Consider the following 25,825-nt stretch of genomic DNA (forward strand, 5'->3'; position numbering starts at 1 on the left):
GTCCTGCCCCAAACTGCATCTTGTCTTTCACTTGATACTGCCAGGATAGGCCCCCATGATTCTAATTTAGATTATTTGAAAATATTACATTTTGTGATGGAGATGTTCACAGAGAGATTTTACACCGGACCAAAATTAGTGTGTTGTCTCTTGTCTGAATGCACAATTAGGGCATTGTTTAATAGATATTTTGTGTTTTTTCTATTACTCAGAAATTGTTTTTTAAGTACAAGAAGGATTTAATTTTACATTTTCTAATTTTATTTTAATTACAGGAACTCGCAAAGCAGTGGGTAATCCTTTTGGAAATGTTCATGCAGCGTCACATAATGAACGTCAATTAAATGGAAAAATTGCTAAGTCAAGTTTAGCTATTCAAATTTATTGTTAAGGAGCATCGGCAATTATAATTTGCTCTGTGTGCTTCTGTCCGAATCCTGCAAAGCACATAGAAACCTAACAGTGAGGGGTTCAAGAAATCCACAATTTAATAAATATATCTTTTTATGTTGCTTATATTATTTTTCACTGTATGTTTAGTTACTTATTTATGATGTCATCACATACTGCCATTTTAGAGTGGGATGCTGTGATGCCACATGACTTTGTGTCCACCTGTTTGTCATATACTCATAGACACTTGGTGTTGCACAAAGCACAGTCATCAATGATGATGAAGAGGTTGAATCGCCCATTGGTCTTGTTTTCTGGTCATTTGCCTGTTCAGTTTTTAGAATCATACTCTTCTAAATCACCCTTTACAAATCTCTTCCTTGTTTTAAAATCATAAAGGTCATTTGGTATTTTAATTTTAGGAGGAAATTATCTAAATAAAAATACACACCACTTAAAATGACTGACCCAGTGACACCAAAATGAAACTGTAAGGTGGCTGCTAAACTAATTTGCAAAAATGGCATAGAATGTAACCCTTGTACAACAGTTAGTAGCTGAAATAAAAGCAGTGTAGCAAAATTTTAACTTTGCAGTTGCTGAAGCACAAGCATTAATTTAAAACACACACACATATATACATTATATATATATATATATATATATATATATATATATATATATATAAATAATATATATATATATATATATATATATAAATAATATATATATATATATATTATTTATATATATATATATATATAAATAATATATATATATATATATATTATATATATATAATGTATATACAGTGGAACCTCGGTTCACGACCATAATTTGTTCCAAAACTGGTCATAACCTGATTTGGTCGTGAACCGAAGTAATTTCCCCCATAGGATTGTATGTAAATACAATTAATTCATTCCGGACCGTACGAACTGTATGTAAATATATATATTTTTTTAAGTTTTTAAGCACAAATATGAACTTTTTGCCCCCTAAATCTTGTTGTGTCCACACTTGCTCTAGTCCATCTTCGGTTACAAACTACTGATGCTTTGGAAAAGGGGATGATGCCTAAGGCTGCAGGCATGAGGCATCACAAACTAAAATTCAGTCTGTTGAATGTGGGGCCCTGTTCTTTTGTTCAAAATTGCCTTTCTCACTTTATTTATGGTTATGTCTGTTGGAGTTTTGCATCAGGAAAAAAATCCATTCTAGTCTCTGAGTCTATTATAAACAGCTATTAATATCTTTTATGTTATAAGACTTACTTTAAGTTTTTTGGTAACATTTAAGATACTGCATACTTCATCTATTACTCATACATTATAGTGTTGTGTAACTAGACCATAAAGCATTACCAGTCTTAATAAGAGGGGCTAAAAAAATGAATATTTGAAGAGTTTGATTATTTTTAATTATAATTCATAATGTTAACAAAAGGTTTACACTCGCTTAACAGATGGTTTATAATGTACAACTAATCTTAAGTGTGACCATTTTGTCTTCTGTCCCCAAAATAATTCCAACTTTTACTCATCTTTAATTACATAATCGTTCTTTTGATTGGAACTCTATTAATTAAGTAAAATGGAGGGAGGCTTACAGAATTGTCTATACAATTTTAAAAACTACGTATATGTTTTAAAAGGTCACTGATCTTATTACCTGGAAAATTACAGATTTGTTAGGTGCCTTCACAAAGAAAAAAGAAATCGCTTGTGGGTCCCTATATCACTATTATAAGCTTATAGGGTCATTATTGTCATTTGTACAGAGTAAACCTGAAATTATCACTTGCTTGTGCTAACCAGGCAATGGAAAAATCTAGACAAGAGAATCTGAGAAGTGGCTTTATTAGACCATGTAATAATTCTACTGGGGAAAGATTTTTCTATAGGAAGGCCGTGTACTGACCCTAAATAGTTCAATAAAATAATTGTGAAGAACAATTATCCCCTTTCACTAATTTCATCTTTATTGGAACAAATCAAAACCCATGATATTCAGTAAATTAAATCTATATCATGAATGCATGCCAAATACAGTTTGATAAACTTTCCCAAGGGTGATGAAGGAAAGACAGCTTTCAACACATCCTTGGGACATTATGACTACCTTGTCACAAGTATGAAGTAGGTAACACCGCTGCAGTGTTTCGGCCATTTGTAAATTACTTTTTTCCTGATGAATTCCATACCTACTATAAATCCTAGTTTATGTTGAGGATATCCTTATTTTATCTTAAGAGTTCCAATCTGATATATACTTTATGCTTGAGAGGTTTTTAAATGGATAAGAGAGAACAAACTATCAATATTCTACATTAAAATCATAAAGATTGTTTGTTCTTTTACTATTAAGAGGAATACATCCAGACACAGATACATCAGACCTTGTTATTTTTTCTTTCATTAGGAAGATTCAGTAATTCTTGCAGTAAGGACATATCTCTGAGGAAATGCCAGGAGTCCAGTAAATTTAATCCTATACAAGTAGGGAAGATGGTGGGATAGTGAATTCTGAATAAGCTCATTTACAAAGTCCCTATGATTTGTATAGAAACACGAGAAAAGCTAAGCTTATATTTTATTTGGTGGTCTGAAGCCAACATTAAGCCTTTTCAATTTCTAAGCAACACACCACACTATAGTAATAAAAAACAAAAATATTCTCCAATTGAAAAAGGAATATATTAAAGTAAATAAACAACTATATAACATAGGGCCCCTGTTATGATCAGCAACCATTATTAATTTTTTGTGAGGAAACCTGGATGGATTTTCCACAATATATGCATTAATATTTGTGTTTTAGGAATCAAGAATTATAATTTTTGTATTTTATTTTTTTATTTCAGTGTAAATGGACAAAGCTCAATATTGTTACCATTATGCATTGACACCATCATTGTTTTCTAAGGGTCCTACCATTTCAGGTTTTTTGCATCTCTAATTGTCATGGTAATTCTCCCAGAGTTTCTCCACTTGTGACCTCATCAGAGTGACAGTTTAAAGGTCAGTGCAAACATTGCCAGAGTATCTCCATGTGCACTTAGACTTTGTGTTTGATCTTCTAATAAGAGTCTTTTGTTTGTAACTTTCTGCTTCTTGAACGTCTGCTCTTGCTTCTGACTCTTGATTTCTGCTCTCACATTGTCAAAAGTTAGGACTGGCATGGAGTTCTGACCTTACCCTGTTTCTTGACTATGTGTATGTCCTGGTATTTTTCATTAAAAAAGTAATTCTCTTTTTCCATTTCAATACACACACAAGGCCACAGCACTACACACAAATACAAATAAACTCCCCTCGTTATATACAAAATGTAAACTAGCTGCATCAGTTCAAAAATATAATTATTGTTACAAAGAATGGAAGAGTCTCCCAAATGTAACCAAAACAGGACAGAGAATTAACAGCTTCCTAGACATCACATTTCATAAATCACGACTCCAACATGTTAAGTTGAGAGCATGCACTGATACAGCGTGCTTCCTCACCTACCACACAACGAACCACCTCAAGATACCAAATTAGGACCCGAGAGCAGTAGTGCAATGGTAGGGTTGCCAGATTAGAAAATTAGAAATACGGGACACTCTTTAAACCTCTCTCTATATTACTATATATATAAATGTATACATGCCCCCTACACACCCAGACCAATATATTACTGTATATAAAAGTAGAGACATAAGTTAAAAACATAAAGCAAGGATTTCAATGGGTTATGAGGAAAACAAAAGTAAAATCATTTGAAAATTATTTGATACAAGCTACAAAAAATTCTGTAAAAGTGAAATAATTTGAAAATATTTATTTAATACAGACAACAGAGAAATATTATTATTATTTAATACAGTCAGTTAGAAAAATAGTGGGCCGTGGCAAGTAGTAACAACACACTTTGTTGACACTGTATGTTGCAATGCTGATACAGAACTGCACAGCAGCACAGCTGGAGAACAAAACGGTAACAGTGTCGCTGTCCTCAGCCAACCATAGCAACTGAACAAGTTGCAAACAGGCAGCAAACACTAGTTTCCTCATTACATTTGGGTTATTTTCATCAGGAGAATCTGAGAAAAGAAAGTAGAATTACTTATAAAGTTACAACTAAGTACTGTAAGAAGGTAGTAAAAATATTTTTTTATTACGAAATTTGAAAACGAACTAAATACGGGACATTTGGGTGACCCTGAAAGGTCAGTATGGGCAGGGGACAACAATGATCAAATATGGGAAATGTCCCGTATATAAGGGACATCTGGCAACCCTATGCAATGGGTGACACCTCAGCACCACACTAGTTCAAATGAAATCGAACAGTGTGAGTTTTTTTACAGTCCAACACATTACCACAATGGGGAGGCAATTTTTTGGTTACAGTAATGCCAAGCTAGCACCTTGCAGTCTTGACCCCTATGAAACCCTGCTTACAAAAATCTCTTCTTCAGTCCCTAGGCTGCCTCACTTAAAAGGCAACAACATTCACCTCCTCTGCGTAGAAGTGCTGCCTTCATGTGGACTGGAAGGACAAGAGCTAATTAACAAAAAGTAACAAATAGAAATCACTGTATAAATGATCCAATTTAAAGGAATTGTTTCAAGTGCTTCAGTCAAGTATAGCATCTCTTCTGGTTAAAACTAGGTCATCTCATATGGCAAAGAAAATTTAAATGACAGTTCATTACGTAGAAGTCAACAGAATGATGTGTATTAATACTGTTTAATCTTTCCAGGCATATTAAAAATTTTAATCTTGAGGCTCCAATACTTAATAATCACCAGGTGAGCCTTAGCAATACATGATCAATTCCCTTTTATTAACAGTTTCCAGAGTTATTACAGAAAATGAAGAGCAAGGTAATTTATTGAATAGAACATCACAGTATCTGGTGCATAACTGATAATACTTAAGCGTTGAAATCAATGAGTAATTATAGCAGCCTCTTCCAGGAGTAATAATAAATTGTCATGGTTCATATGGGCTCTTTTCTTACAACTATAATTTTGTGAAATTATTTGCCAGCTAAACTCTTGGGGTTGGATGTACTAAGTGGGCCAACTAAAATGATTGCTCGTAAACACTGTGGGTAAGTTCATTTCCATCTCTGCATAATATGCACTGACTGCTGTTATAAAAATAAGCAGGTATGCTATTCGGTATTCTGAACTAACACACAACAATATCAGAGGTATATTACGTGCTTATTATCAAAATGAAAAAGATGGAGATAACTAGCACCTAAGAAGAAAGTGAATTACTCCATTTGGAATTGAAGAATTTCTGCTCAGAGCCACATTTTTGCTACTTATACAGTACATATACAGTAAGAAGTGGCTAAGGGGGCTGGCTTGTAATTTCCATGATTTCAGTTTAATATTCAAGAGTGACTCGCTGTGTGACCCTTAGCAAGTAACTTATCTTACCAGTGATTCAGTTATAGAAATATAGACAACATTTGACTCTCTTGTGATTTCTATACCTCATAGAGAATTAAGTAAATGTAAATGTACAGTTAATGTTATATCACAAACATACAGTATATTTATGATTACATATAATATGTACAAGGCACTCAGAGTATCATGGTAACTTGTTTATGTTTTATTCTTGAACTTTGCTTTCCTCCGACATCCCAGATTTATAGATAAGGTTGCAATTAAGTTAGTCCTTTACAATAAAGGATTATGCATGAATGAGTAGTGCTGGTTCTTACTTTTGACCTGTGCAGCTAAGATATGCTGTTACCCCAAACCAAGCAAACAACACAAACCAGTATTAGTGTAACTGGGTTTAGAAGAAATATTTCAAAAGCTTTAGTATGATTGCACTTTCTGGCATGGTGTGGCCTCTAAATGTGCCCATCACATTTCCTATAATTTCAGGAGATTCATGCAAAGAGTCATGCAAAAAAATCAAACACAAAAAACTGGATAGGAGGTATCCTGTTTAAAACAGTATAGAATGTTTTGTATTATGTAGCCAAAACTATTACATGTTATGATGCATACATTTTAAGGCAGGGGTGGGCAAAGTCATTCCTGGAGGGCTGCAGTGGCTACGGGTTTTTGTTCCAACCCAGTTGCTTAATTAGAAAACAATCCTTGCCAATAATTACATTTCATGGCTTATTAGTGTTTAACTCTGCTTTGTCAAGTCATTCTCATATCTTAGATTTTTTTTCCATTCTAAGGATATCATCCAAATACTTTGAAGTGTAAAATGGATGGGTAATTCTCAATCCTTCACTTTTTTCTCTTCTCTTTCCTTCTAAGTATTTAATTAAACCAAATAGTGCACGATAAATACACACAGGTGTAAAGGGTAACAAGCAAAATGGATAACTGCTGGTTTCTTTTGTCATTTGCATCTTATTGCCAATAAGGAGCAATTAAAAACAGAGAATGCAGCTGTTTAAGACTTAAATAAGCAATAAGGGTTCAAAATCTTAATGAGGGAGACAACTAAAATGAAGCAGAAGTGTTCCTAGAGCAATAAGTGCTTCTTATTAAGCAATTGGGCTAGAACAAAAACCTGCAGCCACTGCAGCCCTCCAGGAATGACTTTGCCCACCCCTGTTTTAAGGTGACTGTTTAATGTGTTTACAGTATGTGAATAACTCTGTAGATTTTTACCAATATCTGAGATAAAGTTCAAGTATATATAAAATCAACAATGTAACGCTTAAGTTTAAGATTCACATAACTAATTAAGCTGCCTCCTTTCCATCCAACTATCGACGCAGTTAATTGCTACATTTTTATTAGTTAATTTGGAATGGTTACTAAAGTCATATTGTCTGTTAAATATATTAGTTATGTAATGTTGGTGATTTTATTTTTTCTACAAACTTACAAATATCTGATAAAAGAGTAGAGCTGTACAAAAAAGGCCAGAGCAGACTGTACCTCCTAAGAAGAGTCAGGTCTTCTGATAAATGCAGCAAGCTGCTGGAAACGTTCTACCCGTCCATAATAGCCAGTGTGTTGTTCTACACTGTGGTCTCCTGGGGAAGCAACTTGACCTCAAATGAAGCAGCAAGCCTGAAAAAACTTTTCAGGAATTGGCAATACTAAACTGGCCCTAGTGTGTGGTTGGTGTGTGTGTGTGTGTGTGTTTTTTTTTTTTTTGTCCAGGGTTTGTTCAGTCACAGTGGATTTCATTTGGCTTTTTGATTTTGAACAACAGAAAAAGACTCTTTATTTTAAAAGTAATTGATTACTTATGTATTCACTTCCTTCAAGTTTGTATTTAGTAGATTCACCTTTGGCAGCCACGACAGCACAGGTCTTATCTGCTTTGCACATCTGGATACAGCAGTTTTTTCTCTGTTCTGTCAGGCTGCATTGTGATTGCGAGTGAGACGCCTTTTTCAAGTGCAGCCACAAATTCTCACTTGGATTGAGGTCTGGACTCTGACTCGGCCACTCCTGTACATTAACATTATTCTTTGTAAGCCATGTCTGTGAAACTTTGGCTTTACGCTTGGGGTCGTTGTTTTGCTAGAAGACAAATCTTCTCTCATGGCGCAGGTTTCTTGGAGACTGAATCTGGTTTTCTTCCAGTATTTCCCTGTATTTTGCTGCAGTTGCTTACTCCCTACACTTACAAGCCTACCAGGGCCTGCTAAAGAGAAGTATCCCCAAGCAGGGATGGTGTATTTTTAATAATTAGCAGTTTTTGGATTATGTCAAATATGGCATTTAGTCTGATGGCCAGACTAAACATGTGATGGACATTAGCTGAAGACAGACAGTTGATCTCCATTGATCTAGTTATGGGACTTGTAAAACCAATTAGCTGCACCAGTGATGTTTGAGGTGTCTCATAGGAGGGAATTCTTATGCGATAAACTATTTTGTGGTTTATATTTGTAATTAATTTATATTACTTTGCAGTGACCTGTTTTCACTTTGATATGGCAGATCTGTTGATCAGTGTCAAGTCAAGTCAAGTTGGGGAGCAGGTTCTATTCAATAAGGGCGCGCACAAAAAAGCGACCTTCAAAAGGGCGACCTCAATTGGGCGCGGCGATTAAAAGCGCACATAAATAAAAGCGATCTTCAAAAGGAGCGCCTTTATGCGGCGCTCAATTGAGGTCGTCCTTTTGAAGCTCGCTTTTATTTATGTGCGCTTTTAATCGCCGCGCCCAATTGAGGTCGCCCTTTTGAAGGTCGCCTTTATGTGCGCGCCCTTATTGACGGATACCGGGGAGCATGCACTGGTACAGTGCATTGCCACACCCACTACACAACGAAACAACTCGGGATCCCAGTTTGCAACCCCCCAGGCAGACACACGGTCCAGTCCCACCCTCCGGAAATGACCCTCTATCTGCCACAGCCAGGTGTTACATGGGCGAGCCCTTGGTCTGGCCACTCGGGTCCCCAACAATGAGGATCTTACAAGCTGGATCACCCTCGGGGAAACGCGCCACATGGCCGTAGTGCCGTAACTGACGCTCCCTCACAATGCAGGTAATGTGCCTCATTCGGGACTCCATGAGCAACTGCTCATTCAATACAAAGTCAAACCAACGGTACCCAAGGATTTTCCGGAGAGACACAGTACCAAAGGAGTCCAGTCTTCGTCTCAGGTCACTGGATAGCATCCATGTCTCGCAACCATATAGCAAGACAGGAAGCACCAGGACTCTAAAGACTTGGACCTTTGTCCTTTTGCATAGATATCGGGAGCTCCACACACCCCTTTCCAGCGACCTCATGACACCCCATGCTCTCCCAATCCGTCTACTGACTTCATTAGAAGAGACACCAGAGACATGAATGTCACTGCAAAGGTAAGTAAAATTCTCGACAAGGTCAACACTCTCTTCGCAGACAGACACACCACTGATGGCTGTGTCCAAGAGGTCATTAAAGGCCTGGGTCTTGGTTTTTATCAAGGGTTCTAGCAAGCCCAGACCCTCAGACTCCTCGCTCAGTCTCTCGAGTGCCCCGATCAGAGCCTCCATTGACTCCGCGAAGATCACAGCATCAGCAAAGTCAAGATCCGTGAACCTTTCTTCACCAACAGATGCCCCACAGCCGCTGGACCCCACAACCTTGCCCAACACCCAGTCCATACAAGCATTGAACAGAGTAGGAGGAAGAACACAACCCTGACGAACCCCAGAATCAACTGGGAAAAACACAGAGGTCCAGCCTCCACTCTGCACAGCACTCACAGTACCAGTGTTCAGGCCGGCCATGATATCCAGTGTCCAGTGATCAGTGTCAACAGAGCCAAATTAAATCCACTATGATTCAATATTGTATAACAATTAAATGTAAAAAAAAACTTCCAAGAATAACTTTTTATAGACATTACATGTAGTGTTCATTGGTTCAGTGCTTGAGTAGTTTCCCCTAAAGGAAACTTTAATTTTTTATATATATATTTAACCTAATTTTGTGATTTTCAATATGTATAAGCATACAGCATTAAGTCCATCTAAGGTCACATTAAATTAACATAGGCTGAATGCCCTTTAAAATGGGTTTGTCAAGGGGTCCAGATAAGTTAGAGTGATGTCTGCTAGAAATAAAAGAGCCAAATTTGGCCGTAGACAGCAAGTGACAAGTAAGGATTATGGTCCCTAGGTTTACCACAGCTGGCATTATATCCATGAATCTGGGACATTGACAGTCATGAAACCATGATGGACTAGGGAGAATGAGGACTACCAACAACAAGGTTCTGCAAAAAATGTGTAGTGCTTTTATTTCCAACAGTGTCCAACAATAAATAAAGTGAGGTGCAGTTCATTCAAAAAATAAATCATTCTCGATAAAAAGCAGTGCAGTGTCCAAATGGAGGTTAAAATCCAAATAAATACTCTGATAACAGGTTAAAATCAGGTGCCTGTCTTTCATCTGAGCCTCATTGCCTCTTTTCCCCTCTCTCAGTCCCAGCTTAACCAACAGGTCCATTCAGCAGGGAGCTTAAACTCCGGCGTACACAATGAACCTTTAAAATGGCCTACTATACATCCCCACCGCTTTAATCTGTGACTGCTGGGACGCCCAAGCCCATCTCCATTTTCCCACCACCATTCTTTGGCAGCTGTAGGATGATTTCTGATGCCCCTTTAGCCACCCCTGATCCCTAGATGCTCAGCATGACCAACCTGCTCCTGGAGTGCTGTCCTTTATGCTCCCCATTGCGCCAATTCGTGACCACCACTCACCCTGTTTCTCTGCACCGGCTCATCCATGTGATCTCCACTCTCTGCTTTTGATCTTTTTCTCTTGATTCTTTTTTTTCCTATGTTCTTCTCAGAGAACCCTTTTATCTCTGGTTAGTGCAGGTTTGCCAAATGGTCCATGGAGCCCTGAAGAGGAACTGCTGCGTTAGTGGCTTGCAAGCAATTCCTTCATCAAGAATGTCCCTGACCACATGGCTTTCCTCTCACATACCTACACTCATGGGATCTGCACTTCCTCACAGTTTTTTTTAAAAACATGCACAGTCAAGGACCCCTAACATCACAAGGATGGATACTTTCCTAGAAATTCTATAATTAGAGAGTGACAGATTGAAATTTTCAATTTGTCCAAGAATGTGCTATAACACATTGGCAACCCCAACAAAGACAATCTCAAGGGGATTTGATTTAATTCATGCTCGATATATGTAAAGCCCATGAAATAAAATGTTAATTATTTTATGATCGGATTTGTACATTTTATGCTTTAAACATACAGTAAGTCAATTTCCTATTAGAAAATATTTGCTATTTCTTTCTGAAACCATTTTAGAGTTATCTGATTATCAGAGCACCTACATAGTGTTAACTTACTTAATTTCTTTGTTATATAACTGACGTTCAGTGGGTTTGCAGAACCTGCCCAATTGAGACTGGTTAATTGAATTATTTTAGCAGTATCTCATTTTATATGGTTGTATGTTGTATAGTTATTTTATAGTTTATATTGTGTGATTTTCTTTATTCTCTTAGATGTTGGCTCCTGAGGGAACAGTAATAATTCAGTGTGTTGCCACACATAGCAACATATTAACATTTCCAATATGCTTTCTAATTTTAGCATTTCATACTGGAAATTACAGTAATAAGACTGTTGGGAGTTGGCACTGCCCATGTACTCCCACTTTTGCTCTTTGGCACTCCCTTGGGCATAGACTGTGCTCAAGAACCAATGATGGACAAGAGTCAGTGTTACATAAACACTCAATTATATTATACATAATTGTTAACAGGGTTCTTAAGAGTTCAGATAACATATCGGCAAACAGAATCGTAGCAAACTGTTCAATTACCTTAATATCGTTTTGCAGAACATTTAAATGTTTAAGTAAACTTCTAGAAATAGTTTATGGCAGCAGCCAAGGAAGACAGAGTCACCCAGGAGTACTGAGCAACAATAGCCCATTAACTTCTCCTACTCCTGAAGTTTCAGTTGGATGATAAGCTTGACAGACACTTCTGCTGCAATGATGATCACACTCTTATGTGTGCCTTTCCCATTTTGTACAGAGTAGGATCAACTTTGTTAGCAAAGGATGCCATAATCCTATTGAACAGGTGCAAAATTACTGTTTCATAGTTGATTACATCAATTACAACAAGTTAATAAATTATTTACATTGGTTACATCATTAGCCAGAGTCCATTGCCTTTTCCTCCACTTGGTGCCTTGAGATTTCTACCATCCACATCCCGGGGATGGTGTAGCTTGTTATCTGCTCTTTTCCCAGGGATGGTGTAACGCCTTATCTCTTCAGATACAAGCATGTTGTGATTGATTTGCCTTTACTTAAGTTCATAAGGTTTGCCTCTTGCTCTTTGTGACACCTCTGGCTTTATATTAAGTAACAAGGCCACACCACATTGCTTGTTTCCCCTGCACTACACAGTGACACAAATCTGACCATTCACCTAACTCTCAGTGGACTAAAATAAAAGTTAAACAGAAGAGGTTGCATGGGAGACCAGGGAAATCATGAATTCACCCGCTTTAAAACGCTATTGACCTAGAACAAGACCAAAGGCCCCAACCTTACACTGTGTGCCTAAGCTCTGCTTTCTGTAATATCCATCTTAATAAAAGGATAAATGTCAGTGTTTGTCTGTCTGTGTATCCATCCAGTTGTTATTTCTGTCATTACAATAGATATTTCATCACAAACATTAACTCTGCTTTTACAAATCCAATACCAAATGGCATATTAACAGAGATATATTGCATTGAATTTGTCATTCCAGCAGATGGTGTGTCACAAACATTTCTAGTAATACAGTCCATTTTTAGTAATGTTTATGATGTGCTATCTGTTGGAGTGACAAATGCAATGCATTTTGTTACTATATGCATGACAAAACACAGGTGGCCCATATTTATGTATATGATTGAAAAGTTGTTATTGTCAGGAAACTACCAATGTTATTATCAAGTAACATAATAGAACATGAACATTAAGAACAATAAATGTTTTTTCATCTCCTGTTATCCATGGTGTGGTTCACCAATGAGCCATGCAGATCAATACAGGCCTAAAGAAGAACACAGTTCTGAAAATCATTCGCCACAAGAGCTGTTTTGGCATCGGTATACACATTCCTGGGCCAACCTGCTCCCTTCACTTGCAAAACAGTATTGCTGATGTTGAATTTTGTGTTTATTCTTGCGATGGTTAGCACACTAAGGACACTGCCTCCAAACTCAACTGCCCTCTTTCGTTTCACCATCGCATAGTTGTTTGTTGCAGAGTATAAACGCACACAACGTACACGCTGCTCTAGTAACAATCGAATTGCCGCCATTTTGTATTCGAACCCAGCAGGGGTTGCCTGGTCCAGTACATCGTTACTCCCATTCTTGGACTACACAGTGATGCCATTTTCATTACTTTTCGCACAGTAGTTTAAATGCTACAGCCTGTGAAACGTCACATACATAAATATGGGCCACCCTGTATATTCCAATAGACTATGCACTGCAAACGTTAGCACTGAGGTGCTTAGATTTCAAGTCATCTGGGTAGCATTGCTAGTTACAGTAAGTACAACTAGACAGTTTAATAAAACAAGTTTGCAACACACAGCGCCAATGGTGATCGCAAACTTCTCCTTAACTACAGTTCTCATCCCACACAGGGGCTCCAACTCTTGATCATTACTTTGGGTTTTATTTTTATGGCAGGTAATACAACTTGACATTGAACGTGAGTTTACAATGCTCTTGTCTGAAACACAAAAACCTTTCATCAAAGGTGTCTGTTAACTGCTTTTGCTGAGGTGTCACCTGTTTCTTTTACTTGTTTCCACATTATCTTTTAGGATTTTATTTCTGCATATTTTAGATAATCTTTAAATTCTTTATTTTGTTATTGGAGAAAATGCACAGAATTTATCTAAGAGTTTTTCTCAGGTATTTTGACTGGCTCTTTAAAATTTTAACTTTCTTCAAATGAGCCATGTGCACCACATAGATGTGAAAGATGTGAATACGACAAAATATTAATTCTGAAAATCAAATGTAGAAGTGTTTCAGAATGTAGTCATCAAAGGAACTCTTATAGAAAAAAATCAATTTAACATAAAGCACAAAACTCAGTACTTCACAAAATAATTTAACAGAAAAGAAATTTATGGATACTCTGCATTATTAAAAGGTAATATTTAATTAATGAATATCACCAAAATTAAAAGAGGTTAGTGAATGTATATTAGACTGCAAAGACAAGGAATGAGCACGCATGAAAGAGGATACTTTCTTAAAATTACCACTTTTGGAGGGGAGGGGAAGTAGGAATCACACATAAATAAAGGAAAATGTCATTTGAAGCTCACTACCAAGGAAAATAATGAAGGAGAATTATTAAAGAAAAACCCAGAACAACCATAAAACAATGAAATCAAACGGAATAAGAGCAAAATCCTCACAGCAGTCAATCTACTGAACATGGCCAGAAAGTTCAGGCAGTACTTCCACATTCTGTTCACATAACCATATGTCTATTATCCTAAAAAGATTTCAGCTGAAATTAGGACAATACGGGAAATTAAAATCCCTTCATTTGAAAATACATAAACCAAACATACTGTAATTTAAAAAACAGGAAATAAATATTTAAAACGTTTACTAAAGCTTTTGTCACTAATAACTTTGCTGCACTAAGATTGTGCAATTTGTTCACCTTGCTGAATGCTCTTCTCAGACCACACACACACATTAATGATACTGTTTGAATCTGGTTATACATTTGGAATATGTGGTTAACAAATAAAAGTGAGCAGTGCTTTTAAAGGCATACAAAACATTTGAAATATAAAGAAAATGTAAATAATATAGGCGGCACAGTGATGCAGTGGTAGCGCTGCTGCCTCGCAGTTAGGAGACCTGGGTTAGCTTCCCGGGTCCTCCCTGCATGGAGTTTGCATGTTCTCCCCGTGTCTGTGTGGGCTTCCTCCGGGTCCTCTGGTTTCCTCCCACAGTCCAAAGACATGCAGGTTAGGTGCATTGGCGATCCTAAATTGTCCCTAGTGTGTGCTTGGTGTGTGTGTGTGTGTCCTGCGGGGGACTGGCACCCTGCCCGGGATTTGTTCCTGCCTTGCGCACTGTACTGGCTGGGATTGGCTCCAGCAGACCCCCGTGACCCTGTGTTAGGATATAGCGGGTTGCAAAATGACGGACTGACTGTAAATAATATATTTATTCACTCATCCACGTATTTATTCCCTCAGCTTATTTCAATTTTAGGGTAATAAAAGTTGAAGCCTATCCCAGCAGCATGAGATGCAAAATGAAAAAAAAATTAGTCACTGACTAATGGGTAACTTAAAAATGTGCTGTCACCTGAAAAACATTCTGCGATCAGCAGTCCCATTTATGGAAAATCACCATTGATGACAAAGGCCAACTAAAGCTGACACACCATGCAGAATTACAAACAGTTAACCACTGAGTACAGCAGTGATGATAGAAAAGGTACATAAGAACACATAGGCTGTCAAAAGGGTTACAGAAGGGTAATGCAGCTGCAATCCAAAAGAGTTCCAGTCCTGTCAGCAATAATGAAGAAGTTGCATTTGGATATGCGGTGGGTTGGCACCCTGCCCGGGATTGGTTCCTGCCTTGTGCCCTGTGTTGGCTGGGATTGGCTCCAGCAGACCCCCGTGACCTTGTGTTCGGATTCAGCGGGTTGGAAAATGGATGGATGGATGGATGCATTTGGATAAGAAACAGAAACACTGACGTTGGTAGACTGCATTATCTAGTGAAACCTGCGTCCTGCTGATTTTTGCTGATAGGGTGAACCAGAATGTGCTGAAAACTTCATGCGACCAATGGAATGTTCTACCATTGCAGACTAAATTTATGTTAACACGTTGAACTTTAACACTTTCTTGTATTGCAGTGTGCACTTTAACTGCATTTTTAACGTCAAGTTTAATTACATTTTGAATCTCGAATCTGGCTTGGACCCACTGGACTATACTGTTGCTTGAGTTTAACAAATTTACTATTCAAATGTTAGAATAATGAAAATAGACATGTTTTCCAAGGCTTAAATGTGAAGTATTACTAAATGTATAGTTTATAAAATAGATATATAACATATGCCATTGTACTGACGGGCGGCACGGTGGCGCAGTGGGTAGCGCTGCTGCCTCGCAGTTGGGAGACCTGGGCACCTGGGTTTGCTTCCCGGGTCCTCCCTGCGTGGAGTTTGCATGTTCTCCCCCGTGTCTGCGTGGGTTTCCTCCGGGCGCTCCGGTTTCCTCCCACAGTCCAAAGACATGCAGGTTAGGTGGATTGGTGATTCTAAATTGGCTCTAGTGTGTGCTTGGTGTGTGGGTGTGTTTGTGTGTGTCCTGCAGTGGGTTGGCACCCTGCCCAGGATTGTTTCCTACCTTGTGCCCTGTGTTGGCTGGGATTGGCTCCAGGAGACCCCCGTGACCCTGTGTTTGGATTCAGCGGGTTGGAAAATGGATGGATGGATGGATTGTACTGACTTAAGTATAAGACCCCAAAACTTTTATCAATTGTGTATACTCTAAACATCTTTTGAAGAAGATACATTTTCATTTGAATAGATAGATAGATAGATAGATAGATAGATAGATAGATAGATAGATAGATAGATAGATAGATAGATAGATAGATAGATAGATAGATAGATAGATAGATAGATAGATAGATAGATACACTGATCTTATAATCAAATACTAGTAATTCATACAAAGAAAATGTAAGCAAGATGTGCTGTAAAATGTGTTTGGTTAAGGTGGACTGATTTCTAGCATATAAGTTGATAAATATTTTGTATGTCTTTATTTGTAAGTTCAACAAATCAATTATAATATTAGATAGTGTGTTATGAGGCATGTTTTACTTCATTGATGTGAACAGCAGTACTGTAATGTTTACCCAACTACACACCTCCAATCCTTAGGACTGACTCAGAATGTGAAATTTATGGGGAGGGGGATGGAGCATCAGACCACCTTGGCAAAGGTGACTGTGTTTGGACTTACAGTCTATAAGTCATCCACAGTAGGCCATAAACTGCCTAAACAAAGCAAATGAGGGATGAGTTGTACCTGAGAGCTTTCATTGCAAACTAGTCAGGGAGAGACTGGAAAATTAATTTTATTGGTCTAAAGTATGGCTGTTTAAAGATTGGTTTTGAATCGGAGGCTATTCTGAACTATGATGCCCCATTGGCTTGAGTTTTGTGTTAAGTATGGTATAAAGTTGGTCACCTTGCCTCTATCCCTCTCTCTTACCATTTGGCCATGAATAGAAGACAATCATGAAAACAACTCTTTCTTGGTAGCCATATTGAGACAGGACAATGGCCTGTTTCAATACAGTAATCCCTCCTCCATCGCGGGGGTTGCGTTCCAGAGCCACCCGCGAAATAAGAAAATCCGTGAAGTAGAAACCATATGTTTATATGGTTATTTTTATATTGTCATGCTTGGGTCACAGATTTGCGCAGAAACACAGGAGGTTGTAGAGGACAGGAACGTTATTCAAACACTGCAAACAAACATTGTCTCTTTTTCAAAAGTTTAAAACTGTGCTCCATGACAAGACAGAGATGACAGTTCCCGTCTCACAATTAAAAGAATGCAAACATATCTTCCTCTTCAAAAAAGTGCGTGTCAGGAGCACAGGCTGTCAGAGAGATAGAGAGAAAAACAAACAAATCAATAGGGCTGTTGGGCTTTTAAGTATGCGAAGCACCCGCGGCACAAAGCTGTTGAAGGCGGCAGCTCACACCCCCTCCGTCAGGAGCAGACAAGAGAGAGAGAGAGAGACAGTTTGTTTTTCAAGCAAAAATCAATACGTGCCCTTCGAGCTTTTAAGTATGCGAAGCACCGTGCAGCATGTCGTTTCAGGAAGCAGCTGCACAAAAGATAGCAACGTGAAGATAATCTTTCAGCATTTTTAGACGAGCATCCGTATCGTCTAGGTGTGCGAACAGCCCCCCCTGCTCAATCCCCCTACGTCAGGATCAGAGAAAGTCAGCGCAAGAGAGACAGAGAAAAGTAAGCTGGGTGGCTTCTCAGCCATCTGCCAATAGCGTCCCTTGTATGAAATCAACTGGGCAAACCAACTGAGGAAGCATGTACCAGAAATTAAAAGACCCCATTGTCCGCAGAAACCCGCGAAAGCAGAGCGAAAAATCCACGATATATATTTAATATGCTTACATATAAAATCCGCGATGGTGTGAAGCCGCGAAAGGCGAAGCACGATATAGCGAGGGATTACTGTACTCCATTCAAAGTCCATGTAGTAGCAAAGCAAGCTAGACCAAAGATAAGCCAAAAACCGCCTATGGACTCAAGATGCATGCTACATACTGTACCTTTGCACCATTCAAGAATACGTGTAAACTAGCTGTTGATTGACGTTTTTAACTCATTGACAGCCACGTGTAAATCAAATGCTTTTTTTTTCTTTGGTTATATTCTTGAATAAAAGCACATGTGTTTATTTGATATTTGGTCTACAGTCTTCACACATTATACACTTCTCTTCATTATTAGTATAGCATGGAAAATGTTTCTGCTTTAGGTATGTGTTCATCATTTCTTTTATTTCTCGCATTTCCTTTCATCCTATACTTACCCAGATCTTTGTAGACACGGAACACACATGAAATGCATGTGTTCCAAATAACAACAACAACAACAACAACATTTATTTATATAGCACATTTTCATACAAAAAGTAGCTCAAAGTGCTTTACATAATGAAGAAAGAAGAATAAAAGACAAATAAGAAATTAAAATAAGACAACATTAGTTAACATAGAAAGGAGTAAGGTCCGATGGCCAGGGGTGGACAGAAAAAACAAAAAAAACTCCAGAAGGCTGGAGAAAAAAATAAAATCTGTAAGGGGTTCCAGGCCACGAGACGCCCAGTCCCCTTTGGGCATATACTGTATTATTTACCCAATTCAACTTCAGGAACCTCACATGCAGATAAAGAGCTTTGGCTTGAGCTAGAAGAGTTGAGCTCCATCAAGGCGGGGGGATGGCACAGCAGGCTGCTTGCTGCTTGTGCTGATCGACGCATTTACAAAACAAGAGACGCTGATGGAGAGGTACGAAGGAATTTAAGGTAGGCCGGGATTACGAGTTTTTTCGTAGGCTTCAGGAATTCTAGTGTTAAATATGTTAGTAATAATGAGCCATATTCATATTAACTTCAGACTAGAATGCAACTACATGTTTTTAGTAGTATTTTACAATGCTATGTGAAATCCATAATCATATTGCTTTGTGTTGTCTGAAATAGTGTTTACAGACACAATATTCCAACTTGATGTAATTATAGCATTAATTCAATGGCAGATCTACCATCATGGTGTTCTGGGTGTGTGTCCAGGGACCCGTGATGGCAAAGTGCCTCTTGCACAATGAAACAGTTGAGTATCAGCAAGTCAAAATTACCAAGGTGAACCTTTCCCGACTCAAAATGATCAAGTATACACAAGATAAAATGACAAAGTGGGGTCTCCCCCCTTGATTGATAAAGTGATAGATTGTCGCATCAAAATCAAAAGTGAGAAATGTTACGCTTCTTTAAACAGCTCGGTGTCTGAATGCTGCATTACCCTGATCAACTCTCTGTTAAGGAGCTAGGTCACACAGGAGCCTGTGGGAGGTCTTAATCCAGCCTTGCATCACCTGATGTAAAATTATTAGTTAATGGTTGTAGTTTCAATTTCTTAAGGAATGAGAGAGTTACAATCTATGATGATGTCTCAAGCTAAAATTGTTTATTGCAGTGCTGTTGACCATAATGGACAGCAGGCAATTTTGGTGCTTTGTCAATAAACTATAATGTCAGTTTAATAGTGAATTATTATAATAAGCAAATAATGCAGCTGTGAGGTTGCTTTTAGTGTAGCATACACGTTTATTTACTTAATGCATAACAGCTTACTGATTCATGTTTAGGGAGCTTTTTTCCTCCTTCATTCATTTCATTTTATTTACTGGTTTGGTTATGACAATCACGTAGCCCCCAGAAGAATGAGTCAAAAGTTTAGAATTTTTTTCAACAAGAAAAAATGTTATTATATGTAACAGAAACACGTACATATCAAAATATTAACATAAATACAGTAGGAAAGGTATGTCTAGTGTCCACTGATTGACTGATGCTGATTTAGTACACATCCTACATGTTTTGAGATGGTCACCAATGCACAGTTCGATGTTGCCACCAGGACTACCCATAAGCCATATCGAAATTGTTGTATTGCATCAACTTTTTATTGTTATTTTAAGTTATTTTTTTTCTCATTGCAGTGTTTAATCGCCTTTTCTATTTGATTTACCCTCATATATGCAGACTTTGCTAAAGTTTGCTTAAACTGAAAAACACCACTCTCAGGTAGAAAACGAGCAGCACAAAATACTCAGCTAACAATGAACATTTTTAAAATGTGCTTTTGTAAATTATACTGCAGCTGTGGAGTTCTTGTTGTATGTGCTAGCAAGGTAGGCATTCTAAAGCAAGCATTAAAAAATCAAGAGCACAGTATCTAAAATTATGAAAAAAGTAATTGTGCATACGAATCATTATAGCAACCTAACTCAGCCCTTCTTCCCATCACCAAATTAGATAAACTATTAAACGAACAAAGCTTACAGTATAAAAGCTAGTTATAACTACCCTGCAATGATCGTGAAAAGTGAAGATCTTTGGTCTTGGGAGAGTTCGTTAATAAGTTGGGTTTTAAGTTAAGGCTGAACATTTTTTATTTTATTGCTTTTTTCTATTTATTTGTTAAGTTTGGTGTAAACAGAGTTGTATTTTAAAGTATTCATGTTTATCATGGAACAGGATAATGGTGATGTTCTGTGACTACTACTACTACGATTACTCTTATTATTATTGGTTATTCAGGTTACATGATTGTTTTCATGAATAAAATATGTTTACTCCTGAAAGAACATTATTATTTACTTTGATCTTTACATGAGCATCTGTTATCTACAAATAGTGTGTCTATTGTGCATATATATCGTATGTCCTTGTATGTTTTATTATTGTTAACTAGGCCAGAAATTTAACCATGTGAATGTGTGATGGTACTGGAAAAGATGGCTGCAGAAAAACATCACCAGTGGACCAGTGGACTGTACTAAAGACTGTTACATCCATTAATGTTAAGGGAAGCCATGACTACACATCAATATGTAGCAGACATCTTGATAGATTTGCCTTGTTTTACTTGTGGTAGTCAAGTATATAGCGGTTGCGAGGATGCTAAGTTTCACACCGACCAAAGATGATGATTTGTTTTATTATGAGGACCCCAGGAGCAAAGCCAACCTGGCATTAACACATTCACACACAGAGCCACTTACAAAGTGGCTCAATGAAATGTTAATAAAGTATCTATTAAACACATAAAGAAGTAAAAAAAAACAACATTAAACAAGCAAAACATACGCATAAGTCCTCCCCAGTTCCCCAACAGCGATAATAATTTACAAACACTGTACAAATGACATTGAACTAAACACTAAGCACTAGATGATAAACAATAATACTTAATTTGATCACTTAATTATCCTTCTTCCCAGCAACCCCTGTGCCCTCTGAGACTTTCCAATATCTACCGGGGCTGCTGGAAGTTGTAGGCAACTTAAGTAGCGCTGCTACAAGTATATATATGGCCATTTTCTAGGAATTTTTGTGGGACCTTACCATTCTCTTCTGGTAACCAACATCTTTCTCCAATACGGCATGTGTGGGACCATTCTTTGTTAGATGAGCTAGAGAATTCCATTTTGCATTTGTATGGTGCGATTCTTGTATCACCAAATGTTGGAGAGTTTACTTGATATTAACAACAGCCATTGTTCTAAACAAATATATTGGTCGTTAGGAATCTTTTAAGCATAAATTAAGCTTTAGAAGACAATGCCCCAAGAATGAAAGAAAAAAAAACTACCAATGTAATTGAGAGTCCACTAAACATTTGATTTTCCAGCTATTAATGTTTACCAATAACTAAAACAAAAGGGAAATAGCACTGGCTTGCTATTTATTATTCTTTGCTATTTATTCTTGTGATGAAGTATCCAAATTTTGACAAACTCATTGGGGAACTATTTTGTTATGGATCAAACTAATAATCTAGTAATATTTCATATATTTCCAAAGACATTTAAAGTATTTAAGAAGACTCTAGTTTTTTAGTTGATGGACAATTAAAGTAATAGATACAGACTTCTTCTTCTTTGCAATTTAAAATGTAATTGGCTTTAATTATTTTAACAGTAATAAAGCATTGCTTGAAGATCAGAGAGAGAAGTAAAATAATCAGAAAGCAATATGACAGCACTCATACCATTTTTGAAGGAAACTGCAGTGATCCCTAATGATCTCCTTGATAGATTTATACAGCAACAATCTCCCCTGACTCTATACTATGGACCCCCACCATGTTGTGTGACAAACATACTTTAACTAATGCATCACATTTTTGATTATCAAAGACCAGACTCAGTGTAATAAACATAGATGTTATTGCTTTATGAATAATTTAATTTGCTCTATTACAGTGTTTTGGGATCTTTTACATAGATATGTATACTTCTAATTAAATAACAAATTATGTAGTCTTATGGCATTACATGGAACAAGTGTTCTCTATGGTTATACAGTAGCAAATTTCACAACATACTTTTGTATAACTTTTAATATGCTCACAGTATTAAAATATTAAAACAGGTATGTGATCTCAGTATTCTTACAGATGTTTTTGAACATTTGGAATTCTTCACATTTAAAGTTAAGATAATTATATAGTAAGAAATTAAATAATAAAATAATCTAAGAGATTATGATTGATTTCACAGAATCATCAAATGATAATCTACCTTTTGATTAGGAAATTCAATCCTTGATGAAAAGAAGACGCATAATCAGATATAGCTCATCAGAATTTAGCTAAAGAAGCTGTTATGTATGAGGTATGTAGGACAAAGTGGGCATTTCCCATTTTGCTAGAGATTTAGTAGCACATGATCCGTTAAAACAGCATATTCTACTGGGATGTACAAATTCAGCTACACACCATACCACCTGCATTCCTGAGTGAATGACTGAACCGCAGCTTGTACTAACACTATGGTCAGCCCTGTGCTTCATCTGACGACAAAGGTTCAAATCAGTGTTCATTCTCTTCAGAAACTCCTTAAGACAAAAAGGTGCCCAAATGGACATTCATTTTGGTCTTGTAACCAATACCTAAACGCTGGTTCTGTAACTGGAAGTGGCTTTGATCTAATCACCAGAAGTTGTACCTTCCTTTGAAATTAGCTACAGTCATCTCTTCCTCTTTCTTTAGGGAAGCTGAAAGCTGACAAACTGCTCTCTTTGGGATGAGAGACCACCCAATCTTAGTGGTACAAAAAAGCTCACAAATGTTCTTTGGCCTGGGAGCCACTCTCCATAGAGCCTTGGAGCTATATGCCTTGAACTAGCTTTAGGGTCCACTCTGCCAAGCCTATATCTGTGCCAGTGACTGAGCCCTTTCAGGAAACACTTAGAAGTTGCTTTACTTGCAGAAGGGAACCCCAGCACCTGAACTCTTGTGCCAGAGAAAGGAACGCTTTTCCCCATGAAGTTGCAAAAGGACATAGCAAAAAGTCTAACAGAGAGCTGAGGAAGGCAGCATCACATCACACCACATCATGGATAGAGGACCATGTAGTAAAAGACAGAGTGCACTACTCTAATGTCCATTTTAGGACATCCTCCTCCCTTCGACAAAACTCTGTCAATTATCACTCAAAACTCCATCCTCAGTCCTGCCTCTTTCAAAATGGCATCCATCCTCCAGCAACACTTCCATTCTCCCTGTGGCAAAACTCCCCCCTCTCTCCTATCTCTTTCAAAACAGCATCGATCCTCTAACTGACAAAAAATGCTTCTGCATTGCATAAACCTCAGATTACTGACACAAAAATGAGAGGGTGTGGTATCCAACATTCATTTTTACATGGGTGAAAATAAACTTTAGATAGCCAATAGCGACATGTCGTTCCATTTAAACTTTCTTTGAAATCTCTCCACGCTGAAGATTCATTACATATTATGCCGCTTTGCTCATATAATGTTATTTGTAATGTGCATTTTTACAATCTGAATTTTGCACATCATAAGTGATTTGAATGATAAAATAATTACATTTAATTCCTTGACATTTAGAGCATCATTCGCTTTCCTTTTCCTACCTATGAACGAATAAATAAATACAATATTAAATCAATAAACGTCAATACATCCATTTCCCAACCTGCTTGTGTCTGATAGCCTCCCACATTATGAATTCTACATTATATGATTGTGGGTGTTTGCGTGATTGGGCTCTACAATGAGCAAGCACCCATTTTGGGTTACGCCTAATGCTGGGGAGATTGGCTCCAGATGCCCATCATCCACCTTCAAGTGGGTAAAGTGTCAATGAATTTCATAATTAGGTTAGAAAATGGCTTGTATTCAACATTCTCTAGTACAAATTGTAAATTTTTGCAGCACGTTGTGAAGGGTACAGTTTATAATCATGTTTAATATATAAGATGCTACATTAAACATTCACAAACCTTCAATCTCTCTCACTCTCACTTTTTCACAGAGCTCCGCCCACTCACTACTCGAAAGAAAGAAAGAAAGAAAGAAGAAAGAAAGAAAGAAAGAAGAAAGAAAAGAAGAAAGAAAGAAAGAAGAAAGAAAGAAAGAAGAAGAAAGAAAGAAAAGAAAGAAAGAAAGAAAGAAAGAAAGAAAGAAAGAAAGAAAGTAGGACATGAGGTTAAAAGAAAAGGAAGAGTAAAAAAGAGAAGTCAGGATCAAGGCAGAGCTGGGAGCAGCTGATTGGAGCCAAGCAGACAATCAGCCCCAGGTAGGCAAATTATTGTAACACACTCCTAGTCTACCCAAGAAAAATATCAGTCAGTTGCAGTTAGTCCAGAATGCACCGTCAAAAATCTTAGCCAAAAAAAGAAATTCTGAGCATATATCAGCAGTTTTACCATCGTTACATTGGTTGCCCGTGTCTTTAAAATACTACCAATGGTACAAATAATCTTGCTCCTTCCTATATTTTGGAGTGCCTATTCCCCTACATTCCAAGTCATAACTTTAGATCTTCTAATAGTGGTGTGCTTATTATTCCTAGAGCTAATCATAAAGGAGATGGTGAGTCTGTCTTCTGCTGTTTTACATCGAAAATCTGGAATAAATTACCAACTGAGATATGCCTTGCTAACGTTGTAGATCATTTTAAAAAACTGCTAAAACCCACTTTTTTAATTTGGCTTTTTCATAGATACATTTTAATTTTATCCTTAATGAACTAGATATGCATAGAATTATCATACACTTCAATGAATCTGCAATCAATATGTTAAGAAGGCTGCTGTTCCGATTCATTAAAAAAAAAAACAAAAAAAGAAAAAAGGCCATGCAGCATCATTCTGCCTCTTCCAGAAGTCCTTCTTTTTATTTTCCCATTTACGAGGTGACAAGCCAGGATGCTGTTTCACAATACAGTGAGTTGGACACTAATGTGTTTAGGGTTTATATCTGTGCAGTGTGCGTAAATATAAAGTAATTGGTTTTTTCACTGGAAGTTATCAGGGGATGGCATGTTCTGGGATATTATTGGTGTTGTGCATTTAAAGAAATTTGTTGCATAAAGACCCTTTTTTATGTGAAAGCTGCATGTGCGTTGATGCTAAGACAGTGGCACACTGTTTACTGTTTAAAAGCAACTGGTTAATGTTCTTAATATGTGACTATATTAATGACTATATTATTGTTATTATTTCATTTGGACTTGGTTTTCACTACATTTAGCCATGCTAATGTGGAGTCAATGTTAAGTTCCAATCCACACATTAATATTTTAAAAA

Source organism: Erpetoichthys calabaricus, chromosome 13, assembly GCF_900747795.2.
Source record: "Erpetoichthys calabaricus chromosome 13, fErpCal1.3, whole genome shotgun sequence".
Taxonomy (NCBI): domain Eukaryota; kingdom Metazoa; phylum Chordata; class Cladistia; order Polypteriformes; family Polypteridae; genus Erpetoichthys; species Erpetoichthys calabaricus.